Raw genomic sequence first — 18108 nt, 5'->3', positions numbered from 1 at the left:
TTGGTTTAAAGAGCTTTTGGCTTTTTCTGCTTGCTTTTTCTTTTTCTTCCCCATTTTTTCGCCTTTTTTTTCGCAAGCTTTTGTGTTCACTGCTTTTTCTTGCTTCAAGAATCAATTTTATGATTTTTCAGATTATCAATAACATTTCTCCTTTTTCATCATTCTTTCAAGAGCCAACATATTTAACATTCATAAACAACAACTTCAAAAGACATATGCACTGTTCAAGCATTCATTCAGAAAACAAAAAGTATTGTCACCACATCAAAATAATTAAACTAGTTTCAAGGATAAATTCGAAACCATGTACTTCTTGTTCTTTTGTAATTAAAACAATTTTTTATGTAAGAAAGGTGATGGATTCATAGGATGTTCATAACTTTAAGGCATAGACTCTAATCTTTATTTATTATTTATTGAAAATAATATAAATTAGGCATAAAAGCAAACACTTAGCAATAAAAGAAAAGAAACTAAAGACATAAAGACAAATGACTCTAATTTTAATACTCATAGACTCTTAAAATAGATAAAAGGTTATCACAGAGTTAGGACTCAACAACCTTTGCTTTGGGAAGTAGATGCCTCTTTAGTCTGTGGAGTGCTTGGCCCTTCAAGAGATAGCTTCTGGCGCTTCAGTTCTTTCAGTTCATGCCCTTGCTCTTCTTGTTCCCTAAGCAGCTTGCAGAGCATGCTGTTTTGATTTTGCTGTTCTTCCTTCAGTTGATCCATAGCTTCTTGCAACTTGGTGATAGATGCTTTTAGGCGTCCCCGGTATTCAAATTGAGGAATTTCTGGGAGGAACTCCTATGCTCTCCTCTTGATGGGATCGTCCTGCACTTGTCCGTCCATTGACTTTTTGGTGATTGGTTGCTCAACTGAAATATACTCATCTACTCCCATATTTTCTCCAGTATCTTTACATAACAGGGAGATCAAGCTTGGATAAGCCAATTTGGAATCTTTGGAGTTCTTGTTTGCAATTTTGTAAAGCTCACAAGAAATCAGCTGATGAACTTCCACTTCTTTTTCCAGCATAATGCAATGGATCATCACTGCTATTTTGATGGTGACTTCAGAGCGGTTGCTAGTGGGCAGTTTAGAGCGCCCAATAAAGTCCAGCCAGCCTCTGGCGACTGGTTTGAGATCTCCTCTAGGATTTTGTCCAAGCTCTAATTTGGTCTCATCATTCTCCTATTAAAGGAGTCTGGGTCATCTTGCAGTTGAGGCAGCTTGAAGATCTCCCTTATTTTGTCAGGGTGGGTGTGAACAATTTTCCCTCTGACCAGAGTTCGATAGTCATAGAATGCGGTTTCAGCTATTCTCTGCCTGTCTGTTTGCCACAGATTAGAGTAGAATTCCTGAACCATGTTTCTTCCCACCTTTGTTTCAGGATTAGCTAGGACTTCTCAGCTCCTATTTTGAATTTGCTCTTGGATCTCCGGATATTCATCTTCTTTCAGATCGAATTTAACTTCCGGGATCACTGACCTTAGACCCATTATTTTGTAGTAATGGTCTGTATGTTCTTTGGTTAAGAAGTTCCCTTGATTCCAAAGTGGTTTTGGAATATTCTCTTTCTTGCCTCTTGAGTTGGTTTGTTTTCCCTTAGGAGCTATGATCTTGGTGGGTATTGGCTTAGTGATCACGGATAAACACACCAAACTTAGAGGTTTGCTTGTCCTCAAGCAAAAGAAAAGAAAGGAGAGGGATAGAGGGAGAGCCAAGTTCGAATTGTGGAAGAGAGGGGGAGGCCGAACGAGGATTTAAAGGGAAGGGTGGGTGTGATAAACCCCGATTTCGTGATTTATCTTGTGCTTATTTTGGGAGATTTTGTCACTTTTTCTCACATTTATTCAATGAAATAGCATAATTTTGTAAGTCTCCCTTGAATTTTGCTTAAGTGTAAAAACATGCTTTTTAGGCCCTAAATTGGTGATTTTAATTCACTTTAATTCCATTCGATGCCTTGATGTGTTTGATGAGTGATTTCAGGTCCATAAGGCAAGTATTGGATGGAAGAAATGAGGAGAAAAGTATATACAAAGGGAGAATGCATGGAGAAACAAGGATTGGGAATGCACCAAAGGACGCGCACGCGCACCGGGCGCGCACGCGCAAAAGTGATTTCACCTATGGACGCGCACGCGTACATACCGCGTCTGCACGGATTGAGAATTCGCCATCGACGCGCAAGCGCACATGGCGCGCACGTGCCGATACCCTCACGTGGCCCACTTGAAGGCAAAATGCTGGGGGCAATTTCTGAGCTACCCAGGCCCAAATCAAACTTGTTTCTGAGAGTATTTCATGCAGAATTGAAGTCCAAGCAAAGGGAGAGCAATTAGTTTTAGCCAACGTGAGCCTTTAGTTAGTTTTCTAGAGAGAAAAGCTCACTCTTCTCTCTAGAATTAGGTTAGATTATTTTAATTTCATGTTTAATTACTTGATCTCATCTTGTTTCTTTAATAATTTCTCATTTCTACATCTTGACCCTCTTAGTTTTATGTCAATTCCTCATTTTGCTCTCTTTTGTGATGATGACTCATGTTGGATTTGTTTACATTTAATGCAATTTGATGTTGATGTTTCTTTACTTGATGAATTGAGTTGTGACCTCACTTTTCTTGCAATTAATAGTGATAGATTTTGATATCCTTGCATTTTATGGTGTTGATTTTTATTGCATTCCAAGTGTTCGATGAAACGTTCTCTTTAGTTCATGAGTAGTTTTATCAACTCTTGGCCTAAGCCAAGGGACTTGAGTGATCTTGAGTTTTTGGACATAATGGATTTGGTAATTTGAGAACCCTGTGTGATCAATTTGAAGCTCATTGACGCTAACCCACTACTAAGCTAATTAGTAGGTAGGTTAGGACTTATGGGTGGATGTGATTAGACCAATTTGACATACTTCCGATCTAGGAGTAAATATTACGTACTTAAGGCTTCGAGAAGTAGAATTAATGGGTTGGCCTCTCATAATTGTCAATAATAGGTTTTTTAACTGGGATGGTGATCTCGAGTACCTAAGTTTTAGCCAAGAGTTCTTTATTTTGTTTTCTTTACTTACTCGCTCAATTTACTTTCTTGCCATCTCATAAACAAAACCCCCCTTTTTACCCATCATAACCAATACGCATGCACTCCATTGTGTCCTAGGGAGACGACCTGGAGTTCAAATACTTCGGTTAATTTTAATTGGGATTTGTTATTCGTGACAAAACTATAATTTTTTATTGGGAGGATTGTTTGTTGGTGTAGAACTATACTTTACAACGAGAATTCATTCAATTGAGGAAATTCTATACCACCAAAAAAAGCCGACCATCAAAATGGCGCCGTTACCGGGGAACCAATGGTGCTATGTTATTGGTTATTGTACATATTGTGAATTGCTTGAACTTTGGTTTGTTTGCCAGTTTTTACTAGTTAGGGTTTTATATCTTCTTTATTTCTTATTGCCTTTTGTCTTTATTTTCTATTTCATTATGGATTCTCATCCTTTTGGCTATGAGCGTAGTTCAAACTATGTTGTAGGAAATGGAAGTTCCAATGAGGATATGCATCAAGGATTTGGAAATCAAGGATGGGAGGAACTTCAAGCTTATGAACAACCTTCATGGCAACAACCTCCTACGAACTCCTATGGGTATAATTCTGATCTTAATGTATACCAGTCTAATGTGTGTGATGACCTTTATTGTGGTTGTCAACCACAATCATCATATGCATGTGACCCCATTCCTCAATATAGCTACACATCATACTCACAAGCCTCACACCAATATTCCACTCTACATGACCATAATTCATACATACCATATCAACCACCGTTCGAATCATATATAGAACAACCACCATTCCGATACCAATATTCCCAAGAGCCACAATTTCCACATACACCACCTCAAGAACTTCGCCAACATGAACCACCTTTCGATTACAACAATTTTCCATTTATTGATGAATTCTCTCCTCCAACACCACCTCCCGATGAAGCTGATGAGCGGATATTTTATACGCTTTTTGGAGTTAATTTCATATAGTTTTTAGTATGTTTTAGTTAGTTTTTAGTTTATTTTCATTATTTTTTAGGAAAAATTCATATTTCTGGACTTTACTATGAGTTGTGTGTTTTTCTGTAATTTCAGATATTTTTTTGGCTGAAATTGAAGGAGCTGAGCAAAAATCTGATTCAGGCAGAAAAAGGACTGCTGATGCTGTTGGATTCTGACCTCCCTGCACTCAAAGTGGATTTTCTGAAGCTAAAGAACTCGAAATGGCGTGCTTCCAATTGCGTTAGAAAGTAGACATCCAGGGCTTTTCAGCAATATATAATAGTCCATACTTTGCTCAAGGATAGACGACGTAAACTGGCGTTCAACGCCAGTTCTCTGCCCAATTCTGGCGTCTAGCGCCAGAAAAGGATTAAAAGTTGGAGTTCAACGCCAGAAATGGATCCAAACCTGGCGTTGAACATCCAAAATGGCCTTATGCACGTGAATTACTTAAGTCTCAGCCCCAGCACACACCAAGTGGGCCCCAGAAGTGGATCTCTGCACCATCTGTCATAGTCTACTCACTTTTTGTAAACCTAGGCTACTAGTTTAGTATTTAAATAACTTTTAGAAACTTATTTTGTATCTCATGACATTTTTAGATCAAAACTTTGTATTCTTTGACGGCATGAGTCTCTAAACACCATTGTTGGGGGTGAGGAGCTCTGCTGTGTCTCGATGAATTAATGCATGTATTTCTGTTTTCCATTCAAACATGCGTGTTCCTATCTAAGATATCCATTCGTGCTTAACTATGGAGAAGGTGATGATTAGTGACACTCATCACCTTACTCACTCAACGAACGTGTGTCTGACAACCACCTCCGTTCTACATCAGATTGAATGAATATCTCTTAGATTCCTTAATCAGGATCTCCGTGGTATAAGCTAGATTGATGGCAGCATTTATGAGAATCCAGAAAGTCTAAACCTTGTCTGTGGTATTCCGAGTAGGATTCAGGGATTGAATGACTGTGACGAGCTTCAAACTCGCGAGTGCTGGGCGTAGTGATAGACGCAAAAGGAGGGTGAATCCTATTCCAGCATGATCGGGAACCTCAGATGATTAGCCGTGCTGTGACAGAGCATTTGGACCATTTTCACAAGAGGAGGAGATGTAACCATTGACAACGGTGATGCCTCAACACACAGCTTGCCATAGAAGGACGTGCGTGCGTGAATCAGAGAACAGAGGAAAGCAGAGATTCAGAAGACAAAGCATCTCCAAAACTCCAACATATTCTCCATTACTGCATAACAAGTAACTGTTAACCCATGCTCTCTTGTTCATTCGCAATTCAACTGATAAATATAATTGACTTCCTGACTAAGATTTACAAGATAACCATAGATTGCTTCAAAACAACAATCTCCGTGGGATTCGACCCTTACTCACGTGAGGTATTACTTGGACGACCCAGTGCACTTGCTGGTCAGTGGTACGAGTTGTGAAAAGTGTGACTCACAATTTGTGCACCAAGTTTTTGGCGCCGTTGCCGGGGATTGTTCGTGTTTGGACAACTAACGGTTTATTTTGTTGCTTAGATTAGGAAAAATTTCTCTTTTTGTTTAGAGTCTCGTATTATTGTCGTGCTAAAACTTTAGAATCCTTATTTTCTTATTAAAATCTTTTTCAAAAATAATTTTTCTAATAAATCCTGTGCCAAACTTTAAGTTTGGTGTTTTCTTGTTGATTTCTCTGTGTTTTTCGAAAATTTTAGTTTGGTTTTCTAAAAATTTTAAGTTTGGTGTTCTTCCTTCGTGTTCTTGTGTTCTTATGAATCTTCAAAGTGTTCTTGTGTTTTCCTTGTGTCTTGATCTAAAAATTTTAAGTTTGGTGTTCCTTAGTGTTTTTCCCTTAAAAATTTTCGAAAACAAGGAGCATCACATCTAAAAATTTTAAATCTTGTGCTATCTTATTGTTTTTCTTTCTCCTCTTTAAATTCAAAAATATCTTTTCTCTCTGTTTTAAAAGCAAATTTTCGAAATGTATTTCTAAAATTCAGATTTTTATTTCAAAATTTAAAACCTTTTTTTCAAAAAAAAAAAAAAAAATCATCATATCCTTTTCAAAACTTCCTAACCACTTTCTCTCTCTCCTCAATTTTTCAAAATTCTCCACTCATTTTTTTATTTATTTTATTTTAATTTATTTAATTTTTGAAATAAATAAATAAATAAATAAATAAAAATATTTTCTCTATTTTACATCATCTCCCTTTCTCCATCATGGACATAAGCGGAAATGAACAGTACAGGAGGACTTTGCGGTCATATTCTAGCCCATCTACTGCTTCATATGGGAGTAGCATCTGCATACCCTCCATTGGAGTCAGTAGCTTTGAGTTGAATCATCAGCTCATTATCATAGTGCAGCAAAGTTGCTAGTATTCCGGTCTTCCACAAGAAGAACCTACAGAGTTTCTGGCACAGTTTCTGCAGATTGCTGACACAGTACATGATAAAGAAATAGATCAGGATGTCTACAGACTATTACTGTTTCCATTTGCTGTAAAAGATCAAGCTAAGAGGTGGTTGAATAACCAACCTAAGGCCAGCATAAGGACATGGAAACAGCTGACAGAAAAATTCCTGAATCAATACTTTCCCCCAAAACGGATGACACAGCTAAGGCTGGACATCCAAGGCTTTAAACAAGGTGATAATAAATCTCTTTATGATGCCTGGGAGAGATACAGAGAGATGCTACGAAAATGCCCCTCTGAAATGTTTTCAGAGTGGGTCCAGTTAGACATCTTCTATTATGGGCTTGCAGAAGGAGCTCAGATGTCTTTGGACTACTCAGCTGGTGGATCTATCCACATGAGAAAGACAGTTGAAGAAGCTCAAGAGCTCATTGATACAGTTGCCAGGAATCAGCATCTGTATCTAAGCAGTGACCCTTCCATGAAAGAAGAGGTTAAAACAGCAACTGCTGAACTCAGTCCTATAAAACAAGCTGCTGAATTCAATCAGCAATTGGACTTTCTAACAAAGCAGTTAGCCGAATTCAAAGATAGGTTACAAGAGACAAGGATGGCTAATATACATATGGACGAACAGTTTAAGCAAACAAAGCAGTAGCTGTCAAGGCAAATAGCAGAAGAATGCCAAGAAGTTCAACTAAGAAGTGGGAAAACATTAAATACCCCACCTCAAGGCAGCAAAAAGCTAAGAAATGAGCAAACCACCCAAAATTCACCTGAGGACAGTAAGAGCCCAGGAAAAAGTAATTCTGGAACTAAAACGCCAGAAAATTGGTGGAAGGCTGGCGCTGAACACCCAGACCATGCTCAGGACTAGCGTTCAACGCCAGAAACAAGGCAGAACTGGCGTTCAACGCCAGAAATGGGCAAGGATCTGGCGTTGAACGCCGAAAATGGGCAAGATCTGGCGCTGAATGCCCAAAATGGGCACAACTCTGGCGTTCAAACGCCAGGAGCAGACAAGGAGCTGGCGTCCAGTTTCACTCCAGCTTCTAACTCTGGCACTCAATTGCCAGTGAGGGATCAGATACACACAAATGCTGATAACAACCCCTCTAAAAAGGCTTCTTCAACCACTTCTGTAGGCAATAAACCTGCAGCAATTAAGGTTGAGGAATATAAAGCCAAGATACCTTATCCTCAAAAACTCCGGAAAGAGGAGCAGGATAAGCAATTTGCTCGCTTTGCAGATTACCTCAGGACTCTTGAAATAAAGATTCCATTTGCAGAAGCACTTGAGCAAATACCTTCTTATGCCAAGTTCATGAAAGAGATCTTGAGTCATAAAAAGGATTGGAGAGAAACAGAAAGAGTTCTCCTCACTGAAGAATGCAGTGCAGTCATTCTGAAAAGCTTTCCTGAGAAGCTCAAAGACCCTGGGAGTTTTCTGATACCATGCATATTAGAAGGTCAATGCACCAAGACAGCTTTATGCGATCTTGGGGCAAGCATCAACCTAATACCTGTATCCACTATCAGAAAGCTTGGCTTAACTGAAGAAGTTAAACCAACCCGGATATGTCTCCAACTTGCTGATGGTTCCACTAACTACCCATCAGGCGTGATTGAAGACATGATTGTCAGAGTTGGGCCATTCGCCTTTCCCACTGACTTTGTTGTGCTGGAAATGGAGGAGCACAAGGGTGCTACTCTCATTCTAGGAAGACCCTTCCTAGCAACTGGACGATCCCTCATTGACGTCCAACAGGGGGAAATAACCCTGAGAGTCAATGATGATGAATTCAAGTTGAACGCTGTCAAAGCCATGCAGCATCCAGACACATCAAAAGACTGCATGAAAGTTGATCTTATTGAATCTTTGGTAGAAGAGATCAACATGGCTGAGAGTCTTGAATCAGAGTTGGAAAATATCTTTAAAGATGTTCAGCCTGATTTAGAGGATTCAGAGGACATGAAAGAGCCTCTGAAGTTTCTTCCAAAAGAGGAAAAACCTCCTAAACCCGAGCTCAAGCCATTACCACCATCCTTGAAATATGCATTTTCTGGGAGAAGGTGACACTTTTCTGTGGCATTTATGTATCTGGTGGTAATACTGGAAAACAAAGTGCTTAGGGCCACGGCCGAGACTCATGAAATAGGTGTGTTCAAGAATCATCATACTGAAATAGGAGAATCAATAACACTATCTGAATTCTAAGTTCTTATAGATGCCAATCACTCTGAGCTTCAATGGATAAAGTGAGATGCCAAAACTGTTCGGAAGCAAAAAGCTGCTAGTCCCGCTCATCTAATTAGAATCTGAGCTTCACTCATAAACTCTGAGATATTATTGCTTCTCAACCTATTAGTCTTCTATTTTATTTGTCTAGTTTCTTGAGGACAAGAAACAGTTTAAGTTTGGTGTTGTGATGAGCGGATATTTTATACGCTTTTTGGAGTTAATTTCATATAGTTTTTAGTATGTTTTAGTTAGTTTTTTGTTTATTTTCATTAGTTTTTAGGAAAAATTCATATTTCTGGACTTTACTATGAGTTGTGTGTTTTTTTGTAATTTCAGGTATTTTTCTGGCTGAAATTGAAGGAGCTGAGCAAAAATCTGATTCAGGCAGAAAAAGGACTGCTGATGTTGTTGGATTCTGACCTCCCTGCACTCAAACTGGATTTTCTGGAGCTACAGAACTCGAAATGGCGTGCTTCTAATTGCGTTGGAAAGTAGACATCAAGGGCTTTCCAGAAATATATAATAGTCCATACTTTGCTCAAGGATAGACGACGTAAACTGGCGTTCAATGCCAGTTCTCTGCCCAATTCTGGTGTCCAGCGCCAGAAAAGGATTAAAAGTTGGAGTTCAACGCAAGAAATGGATCCAAACCTGGCGTTGAACGTCCAAAATGGCCTTATGCACGTGAATTACTTAAGTCTCAGCCCCAGCACACACCAAGTGGGCCCCAGAAGTGGATCTCTGCACCATCTGTCATAGTCTACTCACTTTTTGTAAACCTAGGCTACTAGTTTAGTATTTAAACAACTTTTAGAAACTTATTTTGTATCTCATGACATTTTTAGATCAAAACTTTGTACTCTTTGATGGCATGAGTCTCTAAACCCCATTGTTGGGGGTGAGGAGCTCTGCTGTGTCTCGATGAATTAATGTAGGTATTTCTGTTTTCTATTCAAACATGCGTGGTCCTATCTAAGATATCCATTCGCGCTTAACTATGGAGAAGGTGATGATTAGTGACACTCATCACCTTCCTCACTCCACGAACAAGGGTCTAACAACCACCTCCGTTCTACATCAGATTGAATGAATATCTCTTAGATTTCTTAATCAGGATCTCCGTGGTATAAGCTAGATTGATGGCGGCATTCATGAGAATCCGGAAAGTCTAAACCTTGTCTGTGGTATTTCGAGTAGGATTCAGGGATTGAATGACTGTGATGAGCTTCAAACTCGCGAGTGCTGGGCGTAGTGACAGATGCAAAAGGAGGGTGAATCCTATTCCAGCATGATCGGGAATCTCAGATGATTAGCCGTGCTGTGACAGAGCATTTGGACCATTTTCACAAGAGGAGGGGATGTAACCATTGACAACGGTGATGCCTCAACACACAGCTTGCCATAGAAGGACGTGCCTGCGTGAATCATAGAACAGAGGAAAGCAGAGATTCAGAAGACAAAGCATCTCCAAAACTCCAACATATTCTCCATTACTGCATAATAAGTAACTGTTAACCCATGCTCTCTTGTTCATATCAGAACTGAGAGATCTTGAATCTCGCATCTTAAGGCGGCAAGAGGAGGATGAAACTAAGTTTACGGAGCTAAGAGTAAAGATAGCTAGCATGGTAGAAGCCGTGAACCACTTAACATCTCACTTGAGTTCATGCACCTTAAGTACCCCCATTGTTGAATGTGGAGAAACAATCAAGGAGCTTAGTGAGGATGTGAACTTGAAGCTCCATGATGAGGAGGAAGAATTGAAGCAACAAGGACAACAAGAGCAGAAGACAGAGATTAGCGAACAAAAGGAAGCAGTGGATGAATGTTTGGGATACGTTGAGCGCATAAAGAAATTGCAATTTGAAGAACCCTCCTCCAAGGAGTTTGGAAGGAATGTTAAAGAAAAGAGTAATGTTGCAGAAGTAAACAGAGAGTCGAAGGAAATTGATTAAGAAGTAGGTTCCATCACTAGTGATTTTTTGCCCATGTTGATCAACCCCCTTGACGATCTTGTTGAACCCTTCCCCAGTGGACTAGAAAGCAAGGTTGAGGAAGACTTGAACCCTCCAAGGCTTACTGAAGATGAAGAACTGAGAGAAGTATTCCAAGCAACAAGTGTTCCTATTTATGATGATTCCGAATCAACATACGATCCGTCCGAGTTTGAAGAGTCCTTCTCCAAAATGTCTAGATTCGATGATGAGGTATATTTTACTTTTCCTCCTATCTATGATGAGAGTGATGGGGAAGAAATAGAAGAAATCGGTGAAGAAGGATGTGAACTTGAGGAAGCTTGGCATGAGGAGGAACCTGAAGAACCTTGCCAAGTGGTGGAAACCTCTAGAAGAGGATGGACAGGAGTAGAACATACTTTATCAAGATCTTTAGGAACCCCTCCACCTAGTTCATCATCAAATCCTCCACTTGAGTGGGTAAAACTTCTAACTCTCAGCTTTATTATCCCACTTGAGTATGGTTTACTTGAAACGGATGGCCAACTCAGGGCACTTTGTGGAATTAAGCGAAAGAGGAGGATGTTTAGTGGTTGGCGATCTAAATCTAGGTTCATTATGGTGGGAAGCTCGAAATTGGAGAGCATGGATTGGTGTAATGTTCAAGTAAATGGGTCTAGGAGAGTAGTTTGGTGCTTCCATGAGAATTCTATTTTCTCGTTGCCCGGATAAGGTCAAGGCAATCAACTAGACGATGGGTGCGAGGACAAGATATGGAATCTTGGATTATCCTATGATAGTCAATTTCGGGAGCTCACGTCTTGGAAAGAACCTCACCAAAGCTTAATGAAGAAGGTTGGAACGTCTGTGATGAGCGGATAATTTATACGCTTTTTGGCATTATTTTTAGTATGTTTTTAGTATATTTTAATTTGTTTTTATTATATTTTTATTAGTTTTTAAATAAAAATCACCCTTCTGGACTTTACTATGAGTTTGTGTGTTTTTCTGTAATTTCATGTATTTTCTGGCTAAAATTGAGGGACCTGAGCAAAAATCTGATTCAGAGGCTGAAAAAGGACTGTAGATGCTGTTGGATTCTGACCTCCCAGCACTCAAAGAGGATTTTCTAGAGCTACAGAAGCCCAATTGGCGTGCTCTCACTTGTGTTGGAAAGTAGACATCCTGGGTAGTCCATACTTTGCCCAATATTTGATGGCCCAAACCGGCGTTCCAAGTCAGCTCAAGAATTCTGGCGTTTAACTCCAAGAAAAGTCTCTACACATGGAAGCTTCGATGCTTAGCCCAAGCACACACCAAGTGGGCCCAGAAGAAGATTTCTGCATTAATTACTGATTTCTGTAAACCTTAGGCTATTAGTTCTCTATAAATAGGACCTTATACTTTTAATCTTAGGGAAGTCTTATGCTATCTTAGACACGTTTGGAGGTTGGCCATTTGGCCATGCCTAAACCTTGTTCTTATGTATTTTCAACGGTGGAGTTTCTACACACCATAGATTAAGGTGTGGAGCTCTACTATTCTTCATGAATTAATACAAAGTACTACTGTTTTTCTATTCAATTCACGCCTACTTCTTCTCCAAGATATTCATTCGTTCTTCATCTTGATGAATGTGATGATCCGTGACACTCATCATCATTCTCACCTATGAACATGTGCCTGACAACCACCTCTGTTCTACTAGCAATGGCTTGAATGCGTATCTCTTGGGTTTCTGATCTAAGATTGGAACCTTCGTGGTATAGGCTAGAATTATTGGCGGCCATTCCTGAGATCCGGAATGTCTAAACCTTGTCTGTTGTATTCTGAGTAGGATCTGGGAAGGGATAACTGTGACAAGATTCAAACTCGCGATTGTGGGGCGTGTTACAGATGCAAAAGGATCAATAGATCCTATTCCGACATGATCGAGAACCGACAGATGATTAGCCGTGCGGTGACAGCGCATTTGGAACGTTTTCACTGAGAGGACGGGAAGTAGCCATTGACAACGGTAATGCCCAACATAAAGCTTGCCATGGAAAGGAGTATAAATGATTGGAAGAAGGCAATAGGAAAGCAGAGGTTCAGGGGGAACAAAGCATCTTCATACGCTTATCTGAAATTCCAACCGAAGAATTACATAAGTATCTCTATCTTTATTTTATGTTTTATTTTTCTTTTAATTATCAATTCTCCATCACCATTTGAATCCGCCTGACTGAGATTTACAAGGTGACCATAGCGTGCTTCAAGCCGACAGTCTCCGTGGGATCGACCCTTACACACGTAAGGTATTACTTGGACGACCTAGTGCACTTGCTGGTTAGTTGTACAGAATTGTGACAAAGTGTGATTCACGTTTAAGAGCTCCAAGTCTTTGGTGCCATTGTTAATGATCACAATTTCATGCACCATGTTTTTGGCGCCGTTGCCGGGGATTGTTCGAGTTTGGACAACTGACGGTTCATCTTGTTGCTTAGATTAGGTACTTTTCAGAATTTTTAAGAATGAATTCTAGAGTTTCAAGGTGATGTTCTTATCATCACAAAAGCTGACTGATTCTCATCAATTTAGCTGCTAAATGTAATGTCCTGCTGAAGCTTGGCCAACCATGTCTAATCTGTTTAGACTGAAGCTTTAGACTAACATTGCATGATTCCTGGAATTCTTACTAAAAGTTTTGATTCTCTTTATTTTCTTCTCCATATAAGTTTCGAAAATCACAAAAAAAAAATTTAAAATAATAAAAATAAAAAATATTTTATGTTTCTTGTTTGAATCTAGTATCAATTTTTAAGTTTGGTGTCAATTGCATGTTTTTATTCTTCTTGCATTTTTCGAATATATGCATTATGTTCTTCATTGATCTTCAAGTTGTTCTTGATGAATTCAGTGCTCTGATATCAAATTTCTCTTGTTTTGTGTGTTTTGTTGTTTCTCATATGCATTCTCAATTTGTTAGTGTCTCTTATATGAAAATTTTTAAGTTTGGTGTCCTGCATGCATTGTTTGATTTGAGTTTCCTAAGATTAGTTGTATTTTGATTGTTTCTCATCATTAAAAATTCAAAAATATTTTCAAAATTGTGTCTTTTCAAGTCAATAATACAGAGAATTGAAGATTCGGAACATTCAGCAGAGGAATCAAACAGAAAAAGCTGGGTGTTCAAAACGCCCAGTGAAAAAGGAAAACTGGCGTTTAAACGCCAGCCAGGGTACCTGGCTGGGTGTTTAATGTCCAAAAAGGTAGGATTTTGGGCGTTAAACGCCAGAATGGATGTCATTCTGGGCGTTTAATGCCAGAAGGACACTAGAGGGAAGATTTTCTTTTTAATTCAAATTTTTTTCAAATCTTCATAATTTTTCAAAATCAATTTCTTTCTATTTTTTTTAATTTTCAAAAATCCTTGTTATAATTAAAGATTTACTTCAAAATTTTCAAGTTGTTACTTGCCTATTAAGAAAGGATCAAATTTTAAATTTTAAGAATCATATCTTCTAATTTCTTGTTAGTCAAATAATCAACTTTAATTTTAAAACTTTCTCTTTTTTTTTTAAATTGATTTTCAATCATATCTTCTCAATCATATCTTTTCAATTACATCTTTTTCAAAATTAACTCTCAATAATATCTTTTTAATTTCTAATTTCAAAATCTTTTCAAAAATCACTTAATTTCTTTCCTAATCTTAATTTTCGAAAATCTTAATCAAATTTTCAAATTTCTTTTTAATTATTTCAAAATCTTTTTAAATTATTTTCGAAAATTCTTCCCCTCTTCTCATATCCTTCTATTTAAAGGACTAACACTCCTCCTCAAGGTACAATTCGAACTCCCTCCTTCTTTATATGTTTGAATTCTCTTCTGTCTACCTCCTTCTTCTATTCTTCTTTTCCTCTGACACCTCAAGGAATCTCTATACTGTGACATAGAGGATTCCCTACTTTCTTGTTCTATTCTCTTTCATATGAGCAGAAGCAAAGATAAAGGCATACTTGTTCAAGCTAATCCTAAACCTGAAAGGACCTTCAAGAGAAAGCTAAGAGAAGCTAAAGCACAATTCTCTTTAGAGGGCTTAACAGAGCTTTTCAAGGAAGAAGAAACCATGGCAGCCAAAAACAACGATGCCAACAATGCAAGGAAGGTGCTTGGTGACTTTACTGCACCTACTCCCAACTTCTATGGGAGAAGCATTTCAATCCCTGCCATTGGAGCAAACAACTTTGAGCTTAAGCCTCAATTAGTTTCTCTAATGCAACAGAATTGCAAGTTTCATGGACTTTCATTGGAAGATCCTCATCAGTTCTTAGCTGAATTCTTGTAAATCTGTGACACTATCAAGACCAATGGGGTTGACCCTGAAGTCTACAGACTCATGCTTTTTCCTTTTGCTATAAGAGACAAAGCTAGGACATGGTTGGATTCACAACCTAAAGAAAGCCTGAACTCTTGGGAAAAGCTAGTTAATGCCTTATTGGCAAAGTTCTTTCCACCTCAAAAATTGAGCAAGCTTAGAGTGGAAGTCCAAACCTTCAGACAGAAGGAAGGTGAATCCCTCTATGAAGCTTGGGAAAGATACAAGCAATTGATCAGAAGATGTCCTTCTGACATGCTTTCTGAATGGAGCATCATAGGTATTTTATATGATGGTCTGTCTGAACTATCCAAGATGTCATTGGATAGCTCTGCTGGAGGATCTCTTCATCTGAAGAAAACGCCTGCAGAAGCTCAGGAACTCATTGAAATGGTTGCAAATAACCAATTCATGTACACTTCTGAAAGGAATCCTGTGAATAATGGGACAACTCAGAAGAAGGGAGTTCTTGAGATTGATACTCTGAATGCCATATTAGCTTAGAATAAAACATTGACCCAACAAGTCAAAATAATTTCTCAGAGTCTGTCTGGAATGCAAGCAGCAACAGGCAGTACTAAGGAAGCTTCCTCTGAAGAAGAAGCTTATGATCCTGAGAACCCAGTAATGGAAGAGGTGAATTACATGGGAGAACCCTATGGAAACACCTATAATCCTTCATGCAGAAATCATCCAAATCTCTCATAGAAGGATCAATAGAGACCTCAACAGGGTTTCAACAACAATAATGGTGGAAGAAATAGGTTTAGCAATTGCAAGCCTTTTCCATCATCTTCTCAGCAACAGACAGAGAATTCTAAGAAAAGCCACTCTGACTTAGCAACCATTGTCTCTGATCTAATCAAAACAACTCAAAGTTTCATGACTGAAACAAGGTCCTCTATTAGAAATTTGGAGGCACAAGTGGGTCAGCTGAGTAAGAAAATTACTGAACTCCCTCCTAGTACTCTCCCAAGCAATACAGAAGAAAATCCAAAGAGAGAGTGCAAGGCCATGAACACGTCTCACATGGCCGAACCTGGAGAGGAGGAAGAGGCAGTAATCTCCACTGAGGAAGACCTCAATGGACGTCCACTGACCTCCATGGAGTTCCCTAAAGAGGAACCATGGGAATCTGAGGCTCACACTGAGACCATAGAGATTCCAGTGAATTTACTTTTGCCATTCATGAGATCTGATGAGTATTCTTCCTCTGAAGAGGATGAAGATGTTACTGAAGAGCAAGTTGCTAAGTACCTTGGAGCAATCATGAAGCTAAATGCCAAGTTGTTTGGTAATGAAACTTGGGAGGAAGAACCCCCCATGCTCATCAAAGAACTAGATGACTTGACTAGGTAGAAATTACCTCTGAAGAGACAAGACCCTGGAAAATTCTCAATCCTTTGTACCATAGGCACCATGACCTTTGAGAAGGCTCTGTGTGACCTAGGGTCAAGTATAAACCTCATGCCTCTCTCTGTAATGAAGAAGCTAGGGATCATTGAGGTACAAGTGATGCACGGAAAACTTGTCTCATAACAAATTTCCTTCGGCAAGTGTACCGAATTTGTCGTCAAGTAAAAACTCACAATAGAGTGAGGTCGAATCCCACAAGGATTGATTGATCAAGCAACTTTAATTAGAGGAATGTTCTAGTTGACCGAATCAGAATTTTAGTTGAGAATTGTAGAAAATTAAATGCTAGAAATAAGAGCTGAAAGTAAATGACTGAAAGTAAAGTGCAGAATTGTAAATGGGAAAGGGGGAATTGCTCATGAAAGTAAATGACAGAAAATAAAGAGAATGGGTAAGATTAGAAATGGGGGGTTCATTGGGCTTAGGAGATGTTGCATTCTCCGGATCAATTTCATTTTGATCTCTTCCTCAATCAATGCACTCATTGATCTCCTTGGCAATCTTAAGTGATTGAATTACAATTTCTTGTAATTCAATCTCTCAAATCTTGATCAATAGCCAATTCCTTGGTCAATTGCTTATGAGAAGAGATGAAGTATGGTCACTGATTATACCACATGCATTTCCCAAATCAAGTGTTGAGAGGATTATAATCACATATCCATCCAAACCCAATTTGGTCCAGCATGAGAAAGCATTTCTAGCATGATCTCTTCATTCCTCTTTCAAGGTTCAGAAGAGATCCAAGTATGAATAGCTTCTTTTCCAAGAGAACTACCCAATTGGATGAAGATCGAAAGCTTTCAAGTAAAATCAAGAGAAACGATAGAAGAAGAATAATGAAAACTAGTATTGATCCATCCAACGTTAGTGACAATGTTGGGTGTCACTAACGTTGGCGTTACCTCCCTTCTTCAAGTTAACTTCCACGTTAACTAAGTTAACGTGGGAGTTAACGTGGCTTATTGGGGCTTGTGTGGGTTCCTTCCAATGTTAGTGACAATGTTTGGTGTCACTAACGTTGTCGACCACCTTGTTTCCTCACGTTATCTTCCACGTTAACTAGGTTAACGTGGGAGTTAACGTGGCTTCATGTGACTTGGCCAATGTTAGTGATAATGTTGAATGTCACTAACGTTGGCTTCCCCCCTTTCTTCTTAACGTTAGAGGCCACGTTAACTAAGTTGACGTGGTGACTAATGTGGCCACTTATGAGCTTGGTCCAACGTTAGTGATAATGTTAAGTGTCACTGACGTTGGCTCCATTTCCTTTCTTCCACGTTAGAGTTCACGTTAACTTAGTTAACGTGACTCTTAACGTGGGCAATGATGGCTTCGAGAGCGTTATTGGCAATGACTTTTCTCATTAACTTTGCAAGTTACTCCCATTCCACGTTAGTATCAACGTTAGTGTAACTAACTTTGCCACTAATGTGGTTCTTCTTTGCTTCCTTTGTCCTGAAATCAAGCAATAAAGTGCATCAAAGTTCTAGTCCAAGTCATGGGAAATACAACATTCAATTTGTCCTTAAATTCATACAAAATCCTCATGAAATCATGTAAAGTGCACAATGTATGCTTGAATCAAGATGTAAGTGAATATGTACCCAAAACTAGCTTATTTCCTAAGGAAATGCATGAAACTACC

At 38.9% G+C, this 18108-nt stretch overlaps 1 non-coding gene across 1 annotated transcript; it reads right to left on the bottom strand.

Annotated features, from left to right (window-relative positions):
• Nucleotides 1–15197: 15197 nt before the first annotated feature.
• On the bottom strand, nt 15198–15305 carry LOC112773556 (small nucleolar RNA R71). Its single transcript, XR_003188101.1, has one exon. It is a non-coding gene; the product is annotated as a small nucleolar RNA R71 (small nucleolar RNA).
• Between the last annotated feature and the right edge of the window lie 2803 nt (nt 15306–18108).

This window comes from Arachis hypogaea, chromosome 18 (assembly GCF_003086295.3).
Source record: "Arachis hypogaea cultivar Tifrunner chromosome 18, arahy.Tifrunner.gnm2.J5K5, whole genome shotgun sequence".
NCBI classification, from domain to species: Eukaryota; Viridiplantae; Streptophyta; class Magnoliopsida; order Fabales; family Fabaceae; genus Arachis; species Arachis hypogaea.
The sequence above is the reverse complement of the archived record's forward strand: the minus strand, read 5'-3'. Positions and strand labels throughout refer to the sequence as shown.